The sequence below is a fragment of the Hyla sarda genome, unplaced genomic scaffold (genome assembly GCF_029499605.1).
Source record: "Hyla sarda isolate aHylSar1 unplaced genomic scaffold, aHylSar1.hap1 scaffold_804, whole genome shotgun sequence".
NCBI lineage: Eukaryota > Metazoa > Chordata > Amphibia > Anura > Hylidae > Hyla > Hyla sarda.
The window spans coordinates 17,549-39,603 of NW_026610830.1; the positions used below are offsets into that span (position 1 = coordinate 17,549).

The following is a 22,055-nucleotide window of genomic DNA, read 5'->3' on the forward strand; positions in this document are numbered from 1 at the left end:
TTTATATATATGTGTGTGTGTGCGCGTATATATATATATATATATATATATATATATATATATATATATATTTCTCAGCCGAAATCACTTTTAAACCCATTTCCACCTTTTTTTCCCTTCTCTTCCTCTTACTTTTTTTCACTTTTTTTACGTTTTTCTCCTTTTCGCCTCTTTTCTGGGCGTATTATTCTTCTTTTTCTTCTTTTTTTTCGTCTAATGGATACCCCATCAGTGCAGCAATGCTTATTCAATACCGCCAGCAGATGGAGACACTGGGGGATAATTTTCTAAGGATTTATACTGATTTTTCCTGTCTGAATTTGTCGCACAGAAAGTTGCAGGCCAAATATGTGTGACATTTCTGCGACTTTAGCTTCTAGAGCATTTTTACAACATTATACATAGGTGCTGAATACATAAAAAGCGACTGTTCAGCGACAGACAAGTCGCATCGGCTGAAAGTAGGCCAGAATGTCAGTCCATGTTGGAGCAGGTTTAGATACAGTCTAAAGTATAGATCTCAAAGTCTGTGCACAGAATTTAGCAAGGGCCTCGCACCTTCTGATGCATCAGGTAGGTGCACAATAGCATAGCCTAACCCTCTGTACTTTGGTCTATATTGATGCGGGACATAGACAGCCAGCTGATGACCAATCCATTAGTGCAATGGATGGCTGGAAGCATTTGTCTTTGCCTTTGCAATACCACAGAAGCAATGCATGGTCAATGTACAGCAATGACACACCTGTGTGAACAGCCAGGAGACCCCCCCCCCCCCCCCATGTTATGTTACATAGTTACATAGTTAGTACGGTCGAAAAAAGACATATGTCCATCAAGTTCAACCAGGGAATTAAGGGGTAGGGGTGTGGCGCGATATTGGGGAAGGGATGAGATTTTATATTTCTTCTTAAGCATTAATCTTATTTTGTCAATTAGGAACATTCAGCACCCACCCGCTATCAAGGCAGCTGCCTATCATGTCATGCCCTACCTGCACAGGTGTGCTGGCTACTCAAATGATCCAATTAAGGAGGCCATTTAGTCAGCAGCAGCAGAAGTCCTGTGCCTGGACGCTCCAACAGCGGCCAGACACAAGCAGAAGCAGAAGCAGCAGAAGCACCACCTTTTGTTTTTTGGCTGCAGCAGCAGCAAGGCCCACAGGGCTGGCTAGCTGGCTAGCCAGCAAGCAGGTAGCAATGAAAGTAGGAATCTTTCTTTTTAACCCTGTAAGGGGGTGGTGCACTGTACCCGAAGATACTGCCATATCGGGTCAATGCATAGGGCGACGGAAGCAAGCTTCAAAATCGGCCCCCGTTCTCAAAAATCCATTTAATATATGGTCCCCAGATAGGGGACGTATCAGATATTAAACTGATAAGAACAGATACTACACTTGATCTTAGCCAAAAGGCCAAGAAGCGATAACCGTGAAAGGGGCGGGCCCAACAAGGTGCCCTTCATGGGCACTATCACTGCTTGCTGTCAGGGAGGCTGCCAGACAATTTTCCATGCACACTCTGGGCTGGGGGGCAGTCAACCACCAGTACACACAGCAGAACCTAAACCCATACCATTATTGCTAAGCAGCAAGACAGGGGCCCATTGCACTCCCACGGGGCCTTTTTAAATGCAATCCATAACCCGGATTTGCCAGGAACCCTTCTTACTCCTCCTACTTGCATGTGACACTGGGCTTAGGATCTGCATAGGAAACACACACACAAGCACACACCTACCTTTGTTGCCTGCAGATGCCTCCTTGGCTGTCCCCAAACGGTATCAAACCAACACCCACGGGAAGCTGTAAGCATAGAGGACATGCCTGCACCCCATTGGACTTACCTGTGTGGGTTAAACCCGGGTTATTTGACAACCTATGGCGGTGATGGTTCTGCTCAGGCAGAGCAGTGCTGATGCTCCTCATAAAGCTGTCGCTGCTGTGAAGGTTCTAGGTGACATCACAAATCCCTATGGTTACATACACAACAAAGCTGGGTTGTTGTTGTTTACACTCTGCAAGGCCTGTGGAAGTGAGTGACATCATAGCACTGTAGTTCTGAGGGTTCTAGATGGATGCAACAATCTCCTGTTGCTTCTATGAAGGCCATAATAGACGACATCACCAAACAGCTCCATAGTCACATACACAGCAAAGGAGAGATGTTGTTTGCACCTAGTGATGTCAGTGGTATTGAGTGACATCACAGCACAGTGCTAAGGCTCCTGGGCCTGGACACAGCAGCGGCTGCAATATCTCAACGGAGAATACGTTTATATATATGTGTGTGTGTGCGCGTATATATATATATATATATATATATATATATATATATATATATTTCTCCGCCGAAATCACTTTTAAACCCATTTCCACCTTTTTTTCCCTTCTCTTCCTCTTACTTTTTTTTCACGTTTTTTTACGTTTTTCTCCTTTTCGCCTCTTTTCTGGGCGTATTATTCTTCTTTTTCTTCTTTTTTTTCATCTAATGCATACCCCATCAGTGCAGCAATGCTTATTCAATACCGCCAGCAGATGGAGACACTGGGGGATAATTTTCTAAGGATTTATACTGATTTTTCCTGTCTGAATTTGTCGCACAGAAAGTTGCAGGCCAAATATGTGTGACATTTCTGCGACTTTAGCTTCTAGAGCATTTTTACAACATTATACATAGGTGCTGAATACATAAAAAGCGACTGTTCAGCGACAGACAAGTCGCATCGGCTGAAAGTAGGCCAGAATGTCAGTCCATGTTGGAGCAGGTTTAGATACAGTCTAAAGTATAGATCTCAAAGTCTGTGCACAGAATTTAGCAAGGGCCTCGCACCTTCTGATGCATCAGGTAGGTGCACAATAGCATAGCCTAACCCTCTGTACTTTGGTCTATATTGATGCGGGACATAGACAGCCAGCTGATGACCAATCCATTAGTGCAATGGATGGCTGGAAGCATTTGTCTTTGCCTTTGCAATACCACAGAAGCAATGCATGGTCAATGTACAGCAATGACACACCTGTGTGAACAGCCAGGAGACCCCCCCCCCCCCATGTTATGTTACATAGTTACATAGTTAGTACGGTCGAAAAAAGACATATGTCCATCAAGTTCAACCAGGGAATTAAGGGGTAGGGGTGTGGCGCGATATTGGGGAAGGGATGAGATTTTATATTTCTTCATAAGCATTAATCTTATTTTGTCAATTAGGAACATTCAGCACCCACCCGCTATCAAGGCAGCTGCCTATCATGTCATGCCCTACCTGCACAGGTGTGCTGGCTACTCAAATGATCCAATTAAGGAGGCCATTTAGTCAGCAGCAGCAGAAGTCCTGTGCCTGGACGCTCCAACAGCGGCCAGACACAAGCAGAAGCAGAAGCAGCAGAAGCAGCAGCAGCACCACCTTTTGTTTTTTGGCTGCAGCAGCAGCAAGGCCCACAGGGCTGGCTAGCTGGCTAGCCAGCAAGCAGGTAGCAATGAAAGTAGGAATCTTTCTTTTTAACCCTGTAAGGGGGTGGTGCACTGTACCCGAAGATACTGCCATATCGGGTCAATGCATAGGGCGACGGAAGCAAGCTTCGAAATCGGCCCCCGTTCTCAAAAATCCATTTAATATATGGTCCCCAGATAGGGGACGTATCAGATATTAAACTGATAAGAACAGATACTACACTTGATCTTAGCCAAAAGGCCGAGAAGCGATAACCGTGAAAGGGGCGGGCCCAACAAGGTGCCCTTCATGGGCACTATCACTGCTTGCTGTCAGGGAGGCTGCCAGACAATTTTCCATGCACACTCTGGGCTGGGGGGCAGTCAACCACCAGTACACACAGCAGAACCTAAACCCATACCATTATTGCTAAGCAGCAAGACAGGGGCCCATTGCACTCCCACGGGGCCTTTTTAAATGCAATCCATAACCCGGATTTGCCAGGAACCCTTCTTACTCCTCCTACTTGCATGTGACACTGGGCTTAGGATCTGCATAGGAAACACACACACAAGCACACACCTACCTTTGTTGCCTGCAGATGCCTCCTTGGCTGTCCCCAAACGGTATCAAACCAACACCCACGGGAAGCTGTAAGCATAGAGGACATGCCTGCACCCCATTGGACTTACCTGTGTGGGTTAAACCCGGGTTATTTGACAACCTATGGCGGTGATGGTTCTGCTCAGGCAGAGCAGTGCTGATGCTCCTCATAAAGCTGTCGCTGCTGTGAAGGTTCTAGGTGACATCACAAATCCCTATGGTTACATACACAACAAAGCTGGGTTGTTGTTGTTTACACTCTGCAAGGCCTGTGGAAGTGAGTGACATCATAGCACTGTAGTTCTGAGGGTTCTAGATGGATGCAACAATCTCCTGTTGCTTCTATGAAGGCCATAATAGACGACATCACCAAACAGCTCCATAGTCACATACACAGCAAAGGAGAGATGTTGTTTAAACCTAGTGATGTCAGTGGTATTGAGTGACATCACAGCACATTGCTAAGGCTCCTGGGCCTGGACACAGCAGCGGCTGCAATATCTCAACGGAGAATACGTTTATATATATGTGTGTGTGTGCGCGTATATATATATATATATATATATATATATATATATATATATATATTTCTCCGCCGAAATCACTTTTAAACCCATTTCCACCTTTTTTTCCCTTCTCTTCCTCTTACTTTTTTTTCACGTTTTTTTACGTTTTTCTCCCTTTCGCCTCTTTTCTGGGCGTATTATTCTTCTTTTTCTTCTTTTTTTTCGTCTAATGCATACCCCATCAGTGCAGCAATGCTTATTCAATACCGCCAGCAGATGGAGACACTGGGGGATAATTTTCTAAGGATTTATACTGATTTTTCCTGTCTGAATTTGTCGCACAGAAAGTTGCAGGCCAAATATGTGTGACATTTCTGCGACTTTAGCTTCTAGAGCATTTTTACAACATTATACATAGGTGCTGAATACATAAAAAGCGACTGTTCAGCGACAGACAAGTCGCATCGGCTGAAAGTAGGCCAGAATGTCAGTCCATGTTGGAGCAGGTTTAGATACAGTCTAAAGTATAGATCTCAAAGTCTGTGCACAGAATTTAGCAAGGGCCTCGCACCTTCTGATGCATCAGGTAGGTGCACAATAGCATAGCCTAACCCTCTGTACTTTGGTCTATATTGATGCGGGACATAGACAGCCAGCTGATGACCAATCCATTAGTGCAATGGATGGCTGGAAGCATTTGTCTTTGCCTTTGCAATACCACAGAAGCAATGCATGGTCAATGTACAGCAATGACACACCTGTGTGAACAGCCAGGAGACCCCCCCCCCCCCCCCATGTTATGTTACATAGTTACATAGTTAGTACGGTCGAAAAAAGACATATGTCCATCAAGTTCAACCAGGGAATTAAGGGGTAGGGGTGTGGCGCGATATTGGGGAAGGGATGAGATTTTATATTTCTTCATAAGCATTAATCTTATTTTGTCAATTAGGAACATTCAGCACCCACCCGCTATCAAGGCAGCTGCCTATCATGTCATGCCCTACCTGCACAGGTGTGCTGGCTACTCAAATGATCCAATTAAGGAGGCCATTTAGTCAGCAGCAGCAGAAGTCCTGTGCCTGGACGCTCCAACAGCGGCCAGACACAAGCAGAAGCAGAAGCAGCAGAAGCAGCAGCAGCACCACCTTTTGTTTTTTGGCTGCAGCAGCAGCAAGGCCCACAGGGCTGGCTAGCTGGCTAGCCAGCAAGCAGGTAGCAATGAAAGTAGGAATCTTTCTTTTTAACCCTGTAAGGGGGTGGTGCACTGTACCCGAAGATACTGCCATATCGGGTCAATGCATAGGGCGACGGAAGCAAGCTTCGAAATCGGCCCCCGTTCTCAAAAATCCATTTAATATATGGTCCCCAGATAGGGGACGTATCAGATATTAAACTGATAAGAACAGATACTACACTTGATCTTAGCCAAAAGGCCGAGAAGCGATAACCGTGAAAGGGGCGGGCCCAACAAGGTGCCCTTCATGGGCACTATCACTGCTTGCTGTCAGGGAGGCTGCCAGACAATTTTCCATGCACACTCTGGGCTGGGGGGCAGTCAACCACCAGTACACACAGCAGAACCTAAACCCATACCATTATTGCTAAGCAGCAAGACAGGGGCCCATTGCACTCCCACGGGGCCTTTTTAAATGCAATCCATAACCCGGATTTGCCAGGAACCCTTCTTACTCCTCCTACTTGCATGTGACACTGGGCTTAGGATCTGCATAGGAAACACACACACAAGCACACACCTACCTTTGTTGCCTGCAGATGCCTCCTTGGCTGTCCCCAAACGGTATCAAACCAACACCCACGGGAAGCTGTAAGCATAGAGGACATGCCTGCACCCCATTGGACTTACCTGTGTGGGTTAAACCCGGGTTATTTGACAACCTATGGCGGTGATGGTTCTGCTCAGGCAGAGCAGTGCTGATGCTCCTCATAAAGCTGTCGCTGCTGTGAAGGTTCTAGGTGACATCACAAATCCCTATGGTTACATACACAACAAAGCTGGGTTGTTGTTGTTTACACTCTGCAAGGCCTGTGGAAGTGAGTGACATCATAGCACTGTAGTTCTGAGGGTTCTAGATGGATGCAACAATCTCCTGTTGCTTCTATGAAGGCCATAATAGACGACATCACCAAACAGCTCCATAGTCACATACACAGCAAAGGAGAGATGTTGTTTACACCTAGTGATGTCAGTGGTATTGAGTGACATCACAGCACAGTGCTAAGGCTCCTGGGCCTGGACACAGCAGCGGCTGCAATATCTCAACGGAGAATACGTTTATATATATGTGTGTGTGTGCGCGTATATATATATATATATATATATATATATATATATATATATATATTTCTCCGCCGAAATCACTTTTAAACCCATTTCCACCTTTTTTTCCCTTCTCTTCCTCTTACTTTTTTTTCACGTTTTTTAACGTTTTTCTCCTTTTCGCCTCTTTTCTGGGCGTATTATTCTTCTTTTTCTTCTTTTTTTTCGTCTAATGCATACCCCATCAGTGCAGCAATGCTTATTCAATACCGCCAGCAGATGGAGACACTGGGGGATAATTTTCTAAGGATTTATACTGATTTTTCCTGTCTGAATTTGTCGCACAGAAAGTTGCAGGCCAAATATGTGTGACATTTCTGCGACTTTAGCTTCTAGAGCATTTTTACAACATTATACATAGGTGCTGAATACATAAAAAGCGACTGTTCAGCGACAGACAAGTCGCATCGGCTGAAAGTAGGCCAGAATGTCAGTCCATGTTGGAGCAGGTTTAGATACAGTCTAAAGTATAGATCTCAAAGTCTGTGCACAGAATTTAGCAAGGGCCTCGCACCTTCTGATGCATCAGGTAGGTGCACAATAGCATAGCCTAACCCTCTGTACTTTGGTCTATATTGATGCGGGACATAGACAGCCAGCTGATGACCAATCCATTAGTGCAATGGATGGCTGGAAGCATTTGTCTTTGCCTTTGCAATACCACAGAAGCAATGCATGGTCAATGTACAGCAATGACACACCTGTGTGAACAGCCAGGAGACCCCCCCCCCCCCCATGTTATGTTACATAGTTACATAGTTAGTACGGTCGAAAAAAGACATATGTCCATCAAGTTCAACCAGGGAATTAAGGGGTAGGGGTGTGGCGCGATATTGGGGAAGGGATGAGATTTTATATTTCTTCATAAGCATTAATCTTATTTTGTCAATTAGGAACATTCAGCACCCACCCGCTATCAAGGCAGCTGCCTATCATGTCATGCCCTACCTGCACAGGTGTGCTGGCTACTCAAATGATCCAATTAAGGAGGCCATTTAGTCAGCAGCAGCAGAAGTCCTGTGCCTGGACGCTCCAACAGCGGCCAGACACAAGCAGAAGCAGAAGCAGCAGAAGCAGCAGCAGCACCACCTTTTGTTTTTTGGCTGCAGCAGCAGCAAGGCCCACAGGGCTGGCTAGCTGGCTAGCCAGCAAGCAGGTAGCAATGAAAGTAGGAATCTTTCTTTTTAACCCTGTAAGGGGGTGGTGCACTGTACCCGAAGATACTGCCATATCGGGTCAATGCATAGGGCGACGGAAGCAAGCTTCGAAATCGGCCCCCGTTCTCAAAAATCCATTTAATATATGGTCCCCAGATAGGGGACGTATCAGATATTAAACTGATAAGAACAGATTTTTTTTTTTTTTTTTTTTTTTTTTTTTTTCCTCAGTTACAGACTATTGTTTGAACGATCATCAGGTCTCCTACCAGGACTCGTCACTTAAAACAATGTCTGAAAAAACATCATGCGGAAAGACAAAAAAAAGGGAACCGAGGGTCAAGAACTTAAAACCAAAAGGTGAAAGCTGAAGGAAAACAAAAACATTTAAAAAACAAAACATAAACTGGTCAGACTTACAGTTTCCACCATTGGGTATATTTCCAGATCTTTTCAGCATTGTCTTCTCCCATTCTCTTCTTATCTAATAAATATGCAATAAAAAGTCTTCCGAGCAACAACCTCCTACATTCACTTGGAGAAATGGAAACATTTTTAAAAACAAGCAAATTCCTGGAGTCCCATAAAACTTCTTTAAAAACAGAAAAAATTATCCAAGTAACACGTGCATCATTCTTCATGTTAAAGTCCTGACCGATAAAAATTTTCTCAAAAGTAAAATCATTAAAACCCATAAGTGCAATAAAAAATCTTGTTAAAAGCCTAAAAACTTCCTTGGCATAAAAACAGTCCCACCACAAATGTACAATATCTTCTTTACCTCCACAACCCTCTCTTGGACACTGTTCACTCACTCTTATTCCTCTTCCTCTTAAAAACACTCGAGTTGGGAGGCAACCATGGTAAGACATCCATACCACATCTTTTTGTCTATTTGATAAACCAAAGGAATTAAAAAGGCTCCAAATCTTAACTGACTGTGCAATATTACAGAATGGTACTTCATTAAATTTTTCACTCTTTCTCAACTCATATTCTATTTTCTTCTTTTCAGGTTTCCCCAAGGAGCTCAAATTAAACTGATCATTGAAAGACCGAAGAACCACATAAAAGGTAGGTATAATCAGCGCCATTGGTTTCCTCAGATCCCTCTCACACCAGCCCCACTTAGAAAACAACCATCCTGCTAAATATTTACACATATCAGCTGTTTTACTATTGCACTGGATCGTCTTGAAAATTAAAAGAAAATAGTGTAACTTTAAAAACAAATCAATATTTGGAAAGTCATATCCACCATTCTTTACAGTACTCATTACCTTCTCTCTTTTCATTTTTTCCATTTTGGATCCCCAAAAGAAAACAAAAAGTCTTCTTGTTGTCTTCCTCATCCAAAGCTTACCAGGTGGAAAAACCATCGCAGTATATAAAAGTAAAGGTAAAATCACAGTCTTAATAACAAGTACTTTCCCTTTAAGGGATAAACTCCTCAATTTCCAAAAATTCAATTTCTTTTCAATTTTACTGTCCAGCTTGTTGTAAGTCTCTGTCCCTTTAAGATTCTTTTCAAAAATGACCCCTAAAACTTCCACATTCTCCTTTATCTCTACTCCATCCACCAACACATCTTCGCATTTCCCAAAATTCACCAAATGACATTTGCCCCAGTTTACACACATTCCGGCCACACAGCAAAAAATTTGAATATGCAAATTCACTCTATTCAAATCTGCTTTTGAAGTACATGTAAACACAACATCATCCATGTAGCTTAAAACCTTAAGATCACTCCCACCACTGCCAGGTATAAAAACTCCTTTAACACATTTGTCTTTCTGAACATTCTTTAACAAGGCCTCTATTACACAGATGAAAAGGATTGGGGAGAGTGGGCAACCCTGCCGAACCCCTGATAAAATCTTAAAAGCAGGACCAACATGGCCATTCATTAAAACTTGTCCAGTAACACCATTATATAACCCTTTAATAACATGTAATAACTTCATTGGGATCCCCATATGTTTTAGGGCCATAAACATAAATTTGTGTGCGACTTTATCATAGGCCTTCTCGAAATCCACTGACTCGACAAAAAGAGGCACCTTATTAAAATTACAATAATAAATAACATCCCTTAAAATCAATAAATTATCAGTAATTCTTCTCCCGGGTACAGCACATACTTGGTAATTATCTACCATATGGCCAATAATATTCCTAAGCCTGTTTGCAACAATTTTAGCAATAATTTTATAGTCACTGTTTAACAATAAAATTGGTCTCCAATTTTTTATATCACGTTCGTCACCTTTCTTATGTATTAGTGTGATAATTCCCTTCTTCATTGAATCAGCTAAAATCCCAAACTTAAAAACATATTGCACAACCCGAGTAAAAACATCTTTTAAAAGAGGCCAAAATACAACATAAAACTCAGCTGGAAGGCCGTCACTACCAGGGGTTTTACCTTTTGCCATTCCATTCAGCGCCATTCTAATTTCATTTTCACTAACATCTTCCACCAAAAAAACTTTCTCCTCATCTGGAATTTGATCCTCTAAAATGTTACAGTAGTCTTCCATTTCATTAATAGCAGCTTTACTTTCATTACTAAAAAGTGTTTCATAAAATTTACAAACCTCCTCCTCCATCTCCCTACCAACCACCTCACCACTTGAGGTTAAAACCGACTTAAAGACCCCCTTTGGCTTAAAACACTTTTTAAAAAAATATCGACTACATTGTTCATTCTCCTCCAAATGTTGCACCTTAGCCCTGTAAACAATATTCCTTCCTCTTTCCTTCAACCTTGTCTTCATCTCTTCCTTAATTTCACAAATTTCAGCATCCACCTCTAGACCAGCGTTCTTAAACTTAAAGAGAGTCTCCAACTGTGAAACTAAAGTCTCATCTCTCCGCCTCTTCTCCTGTGCTCTCTTAATGCAAACAGACTTAAAATAACCAGCAAAGTTCACTTTAGCCCAATCCCACCAGTCTAAAATATTTTTAAAACAGTCATGTTTAGCAGCACAGGATAAAAATATATTTTTAAAACCTGCCATTACCTCCTCTTCTTCAAGTAAACTCACATTCAACTTCTAGAGTCCCCTACCAAAGGCAATGGACTCTGAGATGCTTATTTCAGCAGATAAAATTTTATGATCTGAGAAAATCGACATCATCTGATTACACCGGGCCACCTTCATCCCTTCAGACACAAAAATATAATCTATTCGGGATTTACAGTGACCACTATCCGATACATATGTATATCTATCATCAGTGTCAATCATCAGTCCAGCATCTATATAGTGTAAGTCTTGTACTAATTGATTTAAAGCATTAGAGGTAATGTCAGTTCGGACTTCAGCAGCACTCTCACGGTCATTAACAGTACGGATACAGTTAAAATCACCAGCCACTATAGTACTTTCCCGACCAGGGATAAAAAACTTCAAGGACTCTAAAAAAACCAACCGCTCTTTCTTCTCTGCTGGGGCATATACGTTAAAAACTCTAATCCTCTGGTCTAAAAACTCAAAGTTTAAAACCATGCAACGGCCTGGTATTAAAATCTGGCAATTTAAAACTTTGATATTGTTATTTTTGATTAAAAAACCAACTCCTTCATTCTTGTTATCCGTACTAGTTGACCAAAAAGATTGTCCCATCCTCCACTCATCAGCATAAGGTGCAGATTTAATTGCACACTCCTGTAAACATATTATATCAGCTCTCACATTCTCCAACACCTCAAAAATAGCAGCTCTTCTTACTTCTGATCCAATACTCCTGACATTAAGGGTTGTTAAGATAAGAGTCATAATAACTAAAATGAATAAAATCAAAACTTTAATATCCATCATAGTTAAAAATTACTGCTCTGACTCTCAACTTTCCTTAAAACATTTTCATAACAATCAGGCGACCCTGGATCAGAGTCCCTGTCCATTTCAACTCCTCTTCCAACCACTGGGTCCTCTTGATCCCCAGTCCAACTTCCTTTTTTACTTCTTTTACTTTCCACCCCCACCTCATCCTCCTCATCACTGCTGACAAATCTCTGAGCAGGTGTAAGGGACTTCTCAGGTGACTGCACATTTTCTTGGAATTCCATTCCCTCCTCCTCCCCCACAACAGGGTCTGGACATTCCACATCACCACTCATGCTTCCACAAGGAAAAACATCTCCATACACAGTTTCAATCTTCTTGACCTCCACCCCCTTTGCACATGTTATTTCACTTGTGGAGACCACTTTCTTATACTCCTGTTCAACCACCACACTTGTCTCCACAAAAGCCTCTTTAATCACATCCACCTGAGCAACAACATTTTTAACAATCGTACCACCTGCGCTCCTCCCGACTTCACATTCCCCCTCCACATTAGATTTTTCACCTCCATCCACACCTCCATCCACACCTGTGGCTTCTGAAAAAGACCTCCTTCCCATTCCCTGTTCATTGCTCTGTCCACCTTTACTTCCAGCCGCATCAGCATAACTCCTTCTCTTGTACCATAAGTGACATCCTCTTGCCAAATGGGAATTACTCCCACAAATATCACAAGTCTTTTCCTCAACGCAAAAACTTGTTTCATGCCCAGTCTTGCCACAGTTCCTACAAACAACACCCTTCACAGGACATGCGTCCTGCACGTGGCCATATGCTTGACATTTGCGGCAAAACTGAAGCTGCCCCTCATAAAAACAAAAACCACGCTCTCCTCCAATGGAAAAAACTTGAGGAATACTCTTAATTCCCTCCTCCATAGACTCATCCTTCTTGAACTTCACAACATATTTCCTTTTACAGTTAAAAAAACCATGTCTGTTCTTTAGTTTTCCAAAAAACTTCACTTCTTCACAATAACGATAAAGAAAATTTGTTAACATTGAGTCTGTAACTTTGGGATTGTACATATGTACGATGACCACTTTCTCTGTACTCAGAAACAAAGGCTCTACTTTAACTTTCCTCATAATATCCGGCTCATTCTTTCTCTTCATTCCTTCCAGGTCCTTGTAGACCCTCTGACAAATCTCGGAATTAACAAATGTAACATCATAAATACCCTGTCTAGGGAAATCTTGCATTGCAAATACATCTGTTACCTTTAGGTACTGGAGCCTGCGTAGAATCTCCAGCACAATCTGGTCCAGGCCAACCGTTCCCCGATGTTCCGTTGGGACGAAAATCCTGACCGTGTCTTCCATTCCGCGAATCCTCTCTCCTCCACTCATTTTTGCAGGCGATGAAACCCACTATCGCAACTCCGAAATAACCCAGGGCCCCCCGCAAAGAGGGCCCCGATCACCACCCCCTTCAACTCCTAACCCGCCCGGTAAACCGCACGGGATCGAAGCCAAAAGGCCGAGAAGCGATAACCGTGAAAGGGGCGGGCCCAACAAGGTGCCCTTCATGGGCACTATCACTGCTTGCTGTCAGGGAGGCTGCCAGACAATTTTCCATGCACACTCTGGGCTGGGGGGCAGTCAACCACCAGTACACACAGCAGAACCTAAACCCATACCATTATTGCTAAGCAGCAAGACAGGGGCCCATTGCACTCCCACGGGGCCTTTTTAAATGCAATCCATAACCCGGATTTGCCAGGAACCCTTCTTACTCCTCCTAATTGCATGTGACACTGGGCTTAGGATCTGCATAGGAAACACACACACAAGCACACACCTACCTTTGTTGCCTGCAGATGCCTCCTTGGCTGTCCCCAAACGGTATCAAACCAACACCCACGGGAAGCTGTAAGCATAGAGGACATGCCTGCACCCCATTGGACTTACCTGTGTGGGTTAAACCCGGGTTATTTGACAACCTATGGCGGTGATGGTTCTGCTCAGGCAGAGCAGTGCTGATGCTCCTCATAAAGCTGTCGCTGCTGTGAAGGTTCTAGGTGACATCACAAATCCCTATGGTTACATACACAACAAAGCTGGGTTGTTGTTGTTTACACTCTGCAAGGCCTGTGGAAGTGAGTGACATCATAGCACTGTAGTTCTGAGGGTTCTAGATGGATGCAACAATCTCCTGTTGCTTCTATGAAGGCCATAATAGACGACATCACCAAACAGCTCCATAGTCACATACACAGCAAAGGAGAGATGTTGTTTACACCTAGTGATGTCAGTGGTATTGAGTGACATCACAGCACAGTGCTAAGGCTCCTGGGCCTGGACACAGCAGCGGCTGCAATATCTCAACGGAGAATACGTTTATATATATGTGTGTGTGTGCGCGTATATATATATATATATATATATATATATATATATATATATATATATTTCTCCGCCGAAATCACTTTTAAACCCATTTCCACCTTTTTTTCCCTTCTCTTCCTCTTACTTTTTTTTCACGTTTTTTTACGTTTTTCTCCTTTTCGCCTCTTTTCTGGGCGTATTATTCTTCTTTTTCTTCTTTTTTTTCGTCTAATGCATACCCCATCAGTGCAGCAATGCTTATTCAATACCGCCAGCAGATGGAGACACTGGGGGATAATTTTCTAAGGATTTATACTGATTTTTCCTGTCTGAATTTGTCGCACAGAAAGTTGCAGGCCAAATATGTGTGACATTTCTGCGACTTTAGCTTCTAGAGCATTTTTACAACATTATACATAGGTGCTGAATACATAAAAAGCGACTGTTCAGCGACAGACAAGTCGCATCGGCTGAAAGTAGGCCAGAATGTCAGTCCATGTTGGAGCAGGTTTAGATACAGTCTAAAGTATAGATCTCAAAGTCTGTGCACAGAATTTAGCAAGGGCCTCGCACCTTCTGATGCATCAGGTAGGTGCACAATAGCATAGCCTAACCCTCTGTACTTTGGTCTATATTGATGCGGGACATAGACAGCCAGCTGATGACCAATCCATTAGTGCAATGGATGGCTGGAAGCATTTGTCTTTGCCTTTGCAATACCACAGAAGCAATGCATGGTCAATGTACAGCAATGACACACCTGTGTGAACAGCCAGGAGACCCCCCCCCCCATGTTATGTTACATAGTTACATAGTTAGTACGGTCGAAAAAAGACATATGTCCATCAAGTTCAACCAGGGAATTAAGGGGTAGGGGTGTGGCGCGATATTGGGGAAGGGATGAGATTTTATATTTCTTCATAAGCATTAATCTTATTTTGTCAATTAGGAACATTCAGCACCCACCCGCTATCAAGGCAGCTGCCTATCATGTCATGCCCTACCTGCACAGGTGTGCTGGCTACTCAAATGATCCAATTAAGGAGGCCATTTAGTCAGCAGCAGCAGAAGTCCTGTGCCTGGACGCTCCAACAGCGGCCAGACACAAGCAGAAGCAGAAGCAGCAGAAGCACCACCTTTTGTTTTTTGGCTGCAGCAGCAGCAAGGCCCACAGGGCTGGCTAGCTGGCTAGCCAGCAAGCAGGTAGCAATGAAAGTAGGAATCTTTCTTTTTAACCCTGTAAGGGGGTGGTGCACTGTACCCGAAGATACTGCCATATCGGGTCAATGCATAGGGCGACGGAAGCAAGCTTCGAAATCGGCCCCCGTTCTCAAAAATCCATTTAATATATGGTCCCCAGATAGGGGACGTATCAGATATTAAACTGATAAGAACAGATACTACACTTGATCTTAGCCAAAAGGCCGAGAAGCGATAACCGTGAAAGGGGCGGGCCCAACAAGGTGCCCTTCATGGGCACTATCACTGCTTGCTGTCAGGGAGGCTGCCAGACAATTTTCCATGCACACTCTGGGCTGGGGGGCAGTCAACCACCAGTACACACAGCAGAACCTAAACCCATACCATTATTGCTAAGCAGCAAGACAGGGGCCCATTGCACTCCCACGGGGCCTTTTTAAATGCAATCCATAACCCGGATTTGCCAGGAACCCTTCTTACTCCTCCTACTTGCATGTGACAGTGGGCTTAGGATCTGCATAGGAAACACACACACAAGCACACACCTACCTTTGTTGCCTGCAGATGCCTCCTTGGCTGTCCCCAAACGGTATCAAACCAACACCCACGGGAAGCTGTAAGCATAGAGGACATGCCTGCACCCCATTGGACTTACCTGTGTGGGTTAAACCCGGGTTATTTGACAACCTATGGCGGTGATGGTTCTGCTCAGGCAGAGCAGTGCTGATGCTCCTCATAAAGCTGTCGCTGCTGTGAAGGTTCTAGGTGACATCACAAATCCCTATGGTTACATACACAACAAAGCTGGGTTGTTGTTGTTTACACTCTGCAAGGCCTGTGGAAGTGAGTGACATCATAGCACTGTAGTTCTGAGGGTTCTAGATGGATGCAACAATCTCCTGTTGCTTCTATGAAGGCCATAATAGACGACATCACCAAACAGCTCCATAGTCACATACACAGCAAAGGAGAGATGTTGTTTACACCTAGTGATGTCAGTGGTATTGAGTGACATCACAGCACAGTGCTAAGGCTCCTGGGCCTGGACACAGCAGCGGCTGCAATATCTCAACGGAGAATACGTTTATATATATGTGTGTGTGTGCGCGTATATATATATATATATATATATATATATATATATATATATATATATATTTCTCCGCCGAAATCACTTTTAAACCCATTTCCACCTTTTTTTCCCTTCTCTTCCTCTTACTTTTTTTTTCACGTTTTTTTACGTTTTTCTCCTTTTCGCCTCTTTTCTGGGCGTATTATTCTTCTTTTTCTTCTTTTTTTTCGTCTAATGCATACCCCATCAGTGCAGCAATGCTTATTCAATACCGCCAGCAGATGGAGACACTGGGGGATAATTTTCTAAGGATTTATACTGATTTTTCCTGTCTGAATTTGTCGCACAGAAAGTTGCAGGCCAAATATGTGTGACATTTCTGCGACTTTAGCTTCTAGAGCATTTTTACAACATTATACATAGGTGCTGAATACATAAAAAGCGACTGTTCAGCGACAGACAAGTCGCATCGGCTGAAAGTAGGCCAGAATGTCAGTCCATGTTGGAGCAGGTTTAGATACAGTCTAAAGTATAGATCTCAAAGTCTGTGCACAGAATTTAGCAAGGGCCTCGCACCTTCTGATGCATCAGGTAGGTGCACAATAGCATAGCCTAACCCTCTGTACTTTGGTCTATATTGATGCGGGACATAGACAGCCAGCTGATGACCAATCCATTAGTGCAATGGATGGCTGGAAGCATTTGTCTTTGCCTTTGCAATACCACAGAAGCAATGCATGGTCAATGTACAGCAATGACACACCTGTGTGAACAGCCAGGAGACCCCCCCCCCCATGTTATGTTACATAGTTACATAGTTAGTACGGTCGAAAAAAGACATATGTCCATCAAGTTCAACCAGGGAATTAAGGGGTAGGGGTGTGGCGCGATATTGGGGAAGGGATGAGATTTTATATTTCTTCATAAGCATTAATCTTATTTTGTCAATTAGGAACATTCAGCACCCACCCGCTATCAAGGAAGCTGCCTATCATGTCATGCCCTACCTGCACAGGTGTGCTGGCTACTCAAATGATCCAATTAAGGAGGCCATTTAGTCAGCAGCAGCAGAAGTCCTGTGCCTGGACGCTCCAACAGCGGCCAGACACAAGCAGAAGCAGAAGCAGCAGAAGCAGCAGCAGCACCACCTTTTGTTTTTTGGCTGCAGCAGCAGCAAGGCCCACAGGGCTGGCTAGCTGGCTAGCCAGCAAGCAGGTAGCAATGAAAGTAGGAATCTTTCTTTTTAACCCTGTAAGGGGGTGGTGCACTGTACCCGAAGATACTGCCATATCGGGTCAATGCATAGGGCGACGGAAGCAAGCTTCGAAATCGGCCCCCGTTCTCAAAAATCCATTTAATATATGGTCCCCAGATAGGGGACGTATCAGATATTAAACTGATAAGAACAGATACTACACTTGATCTTAGCCAAAAGGCCGAGAAGCGATAACCGTGAAAGGGGCGGGCCCAACAAGGTGCCCTTCATGGGCACTATCACTGCTTGCTGTCAGGGAGGCTGCCAGACAATTTTCCATGCACACTCTGGGCTGGGGGGCAGTCAACCACCAGTACACACAGCAGAACCTAAACCCATACCATTATTGCTAAGCAGCAAGACAGGGGCCCATTGCACTCCCACGGGGCCTTTTTAAATGCAATCCATAACCCGGATTTGCCAGGAACCCTTCTTACTCCTCCTACTTGCATGTGACAGTGGGCTTAGGATCTGCATAGGAAACACACACACAAGCACACACCTACCTTTGTTGCCTGCAGATGCCTCCTTGGCTGTCCCCAAACGGTATCAAACCAACACCCACGGGAAGCTGTAAGCATAGAGGACATGCCTGCACCCCATTGGACTTACCTGTGTGGGTTAAACCCGGGTTATTTGACAACCTATGGCGGTGATGGTTCTGCTCAGGCAGAGCAGTGCTGATGCTCCTCATAAAGCTGTCGCTGCTGTGAAGGTTCTAGGTGACATCACAAATCCCTATGGTTACATACACAACAAAGCTGGGTTGTTGTTGTTTACACTCTGCAAGGCCTGTGGAAGTGAGTGACATCATAGCACTGTAGTTCTGAGGGTTCTAGATGGATGCAACAATCTCCTGTTGCTTCTATGAAGGCCATAATAGACGACATCACCAAACAGCTCCATAGTCACATACACAGCAAAGGAGAGATGTTGTTTACACCTAGTGATGTCAGTGGTATTGAGTGACATCACAGCACAGTGCTAAGGCTCCTGGGCCTGGACACAGCAGCGGCTGCAATATCTCAACGGAGAATACGTTTATATATATGTGTGTGTGTGCGCGTATATATATATATATATATATATATATATATATATATATATATATTTCTCCGCCGAAATCACTTTTAAACCCATTTCCACCTTTTTTTCCCTTCTCTTCCTCTTACTTTTTTTTCACGTTTTTTTACGTTTTTCTCCTTTTCGCCTCTTTTCTGGGCGTATTATTCTTCTTTTTCTTCTTTTTTTTCGTCTAATGCATACCCCATCAGTGCAGCAATGCTTATTCAATACCGCCAGCAGATGGAGACACTGGGGGATAATTTTCTAAGGATTTATACTGATTTTTCCTGTCTGAATTTGTCGCACAGAAAGTTGCAGGCCAAATATGTGTGACATTTCTGCGACTTTAGCTTCTAGAGCATTTTTACAACATTATACATAGGTGCTGAATACATAAAAAGCGACTGTTCAGCGACAGACAAGTCGCATCGGCTGAAAGTAGGCCAGAATGTCAGTCCATGTTGGAGCAGGTTTAGATACAGTCTAAAGTATAGATCTCAAAATCTGTGCACAGAATTTAGCAAGGGCCTCGCACCTTCTGATGCATCAGGTAGGTGCACAATAGCATAGCCTAACCCTCTGTACTTTGGTCTATATTGATGCGGGACATAGACAGCCAGCTGATGACCAATCCATTAGTGCAATGGATGGCTGGAAGCATTTGTCTTTGCCTTTGCAATACCACAGAAGCAATGCATGGTCAATGTACAGCAATGACACACCTGTGTGAACAGCCAGGAGACCCCCCCCCCCATGTTATGTTACATAGTTACATAGTTAGTACGGTCGAAAAAAGACATATGTCCATCAAGTTCAACCAGGGAATTAAGGGGTAGGGGTGTGGCGCGATATTGGGGAAGGGATGAGATTTTATATTTCTTCATAAGCATTAATCTTATTTTGTCAATTAGGAACATTCAGCACCCACCCGCTATCAAGGCAGCTGCCTATCATGTCATGCCCTACCTGCACAGGTGTGCTGGCTACTCAAATGATCCAATTAAGGAGGCCATTTAGTCAGCAGCAGCAGCAGTCCTGTGCTTGGACGCTCCAACAGCGGCCAGACACAAGCAGAAGCAGAAGCAGCAGAAGCAGCAGCAGCACCACCTTTTGTTTTTTGGCTGCAGCAGCAGCAAGGCCCACAGGGCTGGCTAGCTGGCTAGCCAGCAAGCAGGTAGCAATGAAAGTAGGAATCTTTCTTTTTAACCCTGTAAGGGGGTGGTGCACTGTACCCGAAGATACTGCCATATCGGATCAATGCATAGGGCGACGGAAGCAAGCTTCGAAATCAGCCCCCGTTCTCAAAAATCCATTTAATATATGGTCCCCAGATAGGGGACGTATCAGATATTAAACTGATAAGAACAGATACTACACTTGATCTTAGCCAAAAGGCCGAGAAGCGATAACCGTGAAAGGGGCGGGCCCAACAAGGTGCCCTTCATGGGCACTATCACTGCTTGCTGTCAGGGAGGCTGCCAGACAATTTTCCATGCACACTCTGGGCTGGGGGGCAGTCAACCACCAGTACACACAGCAGAACCTAAACCCATACCATTATTGCTAAGCAGCAAGACAGGGGCCCATTGCACTCCCACGGGGCCTTTTTAAATGCAATCCATAACCCGGATTTGCCAGGAACCCTTCTTACTCCTCCTACTTGCATGTGACACTGGGCTTAGGATCTGCATAGGAAACACACACACAAGCACACACCTACCTTTGTTGCCTGCAGATGCCTCCTTGGCTGTCCCCAAACGGTATCAAACCAACACCCACGGGAAGCTGTAAGCATAGAGGACATGCCTGCACCCCATTGGACTTACCTGTGTGGGTTAAACCCGGGTTATTTGACAACCTATGGCGGTGATGGTTCTGCTCAGGCAGAGCAGTGCTGATGCTCCTCATAAAGCTGTCGCTGCTGTGAAGGTTCTAGGTGACATCACAAATCCCTATGGTTACATACACAACAAAGCTGGGTTGTTGTTGTTTACACTCTGCAAGGCCTGTGGAAGTGAGTGACATCATAGCACTGTAGTTCTGAGGGTTCTAGATGGATGCAACAATCTCCTGTTGCTTCTATGAAGGCCATAATAGACGACATCACCAAACAGCTCCATAGTCACATACACAGCAAAGGAGAGATGTTGTTTACACCTAGTGATGTCAGTGGTATTGAGTGACATCACAGCACAGTGCTAAGGCTCCTGGGCCTGGACACAGCAGCGGCTGCAATATCTCAACGGAGAATACGTTTATATATATGTGTGTGTGTGCGCGTATATATATATATATATATATATATATATATATATATATATATTTCTCCGCCGAAATCACTTTTAAACCCATTTCCACCTTTTTTTCCCTTCTCTTCCTCTTACTTTTTTTTCACGTTTTTTTACGTTTTTCTCCTTTTCGCCTCTTTTCTGGGCGTATTATTCTTCTTTTTCTTCTTTTTTTTCGTCTAATGCATACCCCATCAGTGCAGCAATGCTTATTCAATACCGCCAGCAGATGGAGACACTGGGGGATAATTTTCTAAGGATTTATACTGATTTTTCCTGTCTGAATTTGTCGCACAGAAAGTTGCAGGCCAAATATGTGTGACATTTCTGCGACTTTAGCTTCTAGAGCATTTTTACAACATTATACATAGGTGCTGAATACATAAAAAGCGACTGTTCAGCGACAGACAAGTCGCATCGGCTGAAAGTAGGCCAGAATGTCAGTCCATGTTGGAGCAGGTTTAGATACAGTCTAAAGTATAGATCTCAAAGTCTGTGCACAGAATTTAGCAAGGGCCTCGCACCTTCTGATGCATCAGGTAGGTGCACAATAGCATAGCCTAACCCTCTGTACTTTGGTCTATATTGATGCGGGACATAGACAGCCAGCTGATGACCAATCCATTAGTGCAATGGATGGCTGGAAGCATTTGTCTTTGCCTTTGCAATACCACAGAAGCAATGCATGGTCAATGTACAGCAATGACACACCTGTGTGAACAGCCAGGAGACCCCCCCCCCCCATGTTATGTTACATAGTTACATAGTTAGTACGGTCGAAAAAAGACATATGTCCATCAAGTTCAACCAGGGAATTAAGGGGTAGGGGTGTGGCGCGATATTGGGGAAGGGATGAGATTTTATATTTCTTCATAAGCATTAATCTTATTTTGTCAATTAGGAACATTCAGCACCCACCCGCTATCAAGGCAGCTGCCTATCATGTCATGCC

General features: G+C 43.9%; 6 non-coding genes and 1 pseudogene across 6 annotated transcripts; all 7 read right to left on the reverse strand.

Moving 5' to 3' along the window:
* Positions 1-1,235: 1,235 nt before the first annotated feature.
* On the reverse strand, positions 1,236-1,426 carry LOC130346932 (U2 spliceosomal RNA). The gene has a single exon (XR_008884964.1). It is a non-coding gene; the product is annotated as a U2 spliceosomal RNA (small nuclear RNA).
* A 2,088-nt stretch (positions 1,427-3,514) lies between these two features.
* Positions 3,515-3,705, reverse strand: LOC130346912 (U2 spliceosomal RNA). The gene has a single exon (XR_008884946.1). It is a non-coding gene; the product is annotated as a U2 spliceosomal RNA (small nuclear RNA).
* Positions 3,706-5,798: 2,093 nt separating this feature from the next.
* Positions 5,799-5,989, reverse strand: LOC130346913 (U2 spliceosomal RNA). Its single transcript, XR_008884947.1, has one exon. It is a non-coding gene; the product is annotated as a U2 spliceosomal RNA (small nuclear RNA).
* A 2,091-nt stretch (positions 5,990-8,080) lies between these two features.
* Positions 8,081-8,281, reverse strand: LOC130346901 (U2 spliceosomal RNA; annotated as a pseudogene).
* Positions 8,282-15,468: 7,187 nt separating this feature from the next.
* Positions 15,469-15,659, reverse strand: LOC130346914 (U2 spliceosomal RNA). Its single transcript, XR_008884948.1, has one exon. It is a non-coding gene; the product is annotated as a U2 spliceosomal RNA (small nuclear RNA).
* A 2,093-nt stretch (positions 15,660-17,752) lies between these two features.
* Positions 17,753-17,943, reverse strand: LOC130346915 (U2 spliceosomal RNA). The gene has a single exon (XR_008884949.1). It is a non-coding gene; the product is annotated as a U2 spliceosomal RNA (small nuclear RNA).
* A 2,088-nt stretch (positions 17,944-20,031) lies between these two features.
* On the reverse strand, positions 20,032-20,222 carry LOC130346949 (U2 spliceosomal RNA). Its single transcript, XR_008884981.1, has one exon. It is a non-coding gene; the product is annotated as a U2 spliceosomal RNA (small nuclear RNA).
* Positions 20,223-22,055: the final 1,833 nt, after the last annotated feature.